The following is a 2,361-nucleotide window of genomic DNA, read 5'->3' as shown; positions in this document are numbered from 1 at the left end:
CAAGAGCAGCCGCCTCAGGCGAGCGGCCTGCAGCTCGGCCCCGTGATGGCGGAGGGGATGTGCATAGTGCCGAGGGGCCGGGCTGAGCGGCACACGAGGAAACCGTTCAGGGGACGCGGCTTTCACCCGCTGAAAGGAGCAGCCAGGCCGCCCCCAGGCAGCCGCTCTGCTTCGAGAGCTTAGAATCGGAATCACAGACTGGTTTGGGCTGGAAAGGACCTTAAGATCATCCAGTTCCTGCCGTGGTCCTTCCACTAGACCAGGTTGCTCGAAGCCCTGTCCAGCGTGGCCTTGAGCACTGCCAGCTTACGTTAATGTGTTTGAAAAATTATAAGTTTCTCTGAGTAAACTGACTTCATCCACAGAATCGCCTGTGACAGGCATTCAAAAAAGAAAAAATTAAAAACCAGAAAGGTTTTTTGAACAATGGGTGTTTGTTCCGAGATGAGGATGATAAGTAATAGCTCCATCTGGTGACACTTCCCTCAGCAGTGATAACGCTGCCTGCCTGACCTTGCTGCAGAAAATGGAAGCTGTGGTAGGGGAGAGGCGTTTGGGTCATTAGTTACAGCATTCTTATTGATGGGAGCAAACGGATACGTGTGCTAATGTGCTTTAGTGAAATTCATAGGAGCTCTGAAAAAGAATGAACATGCTATCCGTGAAATACGACATTATAGGCAGAATTAGGTATTTTTCGCAGGTGTTTCTAGTAACCATTAGAACAGAGATTAACCAATTCTGTGCAGCATTTTCATAGGCATGAAACCATTAAATAAGGAACAAAAAAATCTAACTGTGCCTGACAATTCATATTCACTTTCTCAAGAGCAGTATTTTGGAAAACTTTCCAAAATTCTAGTAACTTTCTTTTTAGCATAGTTACCTCTAAGACTTTCACACAGGAGCTGATAGTATACGTTACATGAGATGGCTGGTCCACGGAGGCTAAAAGCAGCATTAATAACTAAGTGAAGGCACGTAAGTGACAGAAACCAAAACCTGAGTTCCTAGTTCCTAGAAGTATGAATGTAATTTATTCTAGGAAAATGTCCATTGTCTGTAGTGCATGTATATATTGTGTTTGAATCGTACCTGTAATTAGTTGGATTCTTTGTTTTCTCTCACATCAAGAGATTTTGACACTTGTTTACTGCACTAGCACCAAATTATCTCCCTTTCCTTCCTTTTTTCCTTCACAGCTTTGCTTCAGACACATACAAAAGCTGCTGCAGCAGCAACAAAACAAAGTTTCTGATCTTACTTCTTTTTAAGCTAGTGATATTCAAAGAGGGAGACACAGACTGCATCATACCGCGATCCAAACATCGCACACTGGCTCGGGATGGTTTTATGTATTTGTAAAGTGAAAACTGGTGACGTGAAAAAAGTCCCTAAGTCAGCATCTAGACTGGCAAAGTCATACAACTTTGGTCTCATACTATCACAACTCCCAGCATTATTATTCTAGTCACAAGTACCTTTAATTTGTATTGAAAATAGAGATGAAGTTCTGCACATTTTCCTTCTATGACCTGTCATAAACCTCAAGTGTGATGCAAAAGTCAAAACCACCCTACACAGGTCTTTCTCTCCCCCTGACATACCACAGAAGTAACTATTTTTGCTTCATAAAGTCACGTCAAGCCCATTATGAAGTTTAGCAAGATGTAGGAATAGAAAGATACTACGCAGTTATAGTTTCTTGCCACCTATCCTCATAGTGGCACAAAGCTTAAGCACAAACTCTTGCTGGGGCCTCCTTCACAGGTGAAAACCTTGCACAGGATAGAACTGGCAAAAGCTTGAGCATATAGTCTGGGGGATTGAGGTATCAATAATGCTAGACTATTAGCAAGGACGTAAACTACTAATGTTTAAAAGCTTCTCACTGCTTCAGCATATGCAGTTAAGTATTTTAATCATGTTATTATCAAGGAATGAAATATATTCTATGCCTATTAACGGAGGATAAGAAAATAGATGCTTTTTAAGTCAGTGTGGAACTTAACATCTTATCCCCCCCCCCCCAAGGAAGCTTTTGTCTTCAGTAATTTTATGTGTATATGACTGCTCTTGTTTTCTAATGGGAAGAGCTCTTACTATAGTGTCCCATTTAACATGAACACAGCCAAAAGAATAGAATTATTTTTTTTAATAGTCAAGTCTTGCAGCAATTGCTGAAGTCCACAATCATTGTCTGCCTTATGGATCTGAGACAGTGGGCTGGGAGGCAGACAGAATGTTCCTGCTCATGCCAGAAGACATTCCTTATCTTAAAGGGACAACTTTCTCAGGCCATCACCTGGACGACCAGTTCATTCCCTGAATCTCCCTTGCCTTTCTTTACTTACGTATTAA

Source organism: Nestor notabilis, unplaced genomic scaffold (assembly GCF_000696875.1).
Source record: "Nestor notabilis isolate BGI_N333 unplaced genomic scaffold, ASM69687v1 scaffold1289, whole genome shotgun sequence".
Lineage (NCBI taxonomy): Eukaryota > Metazoa > Chordata > Aves > Psittaciformes > Psittacidae > Nestor > Nestor notabilis.
Note: the sequence above shows the minus strand (reverse complement) of the source record.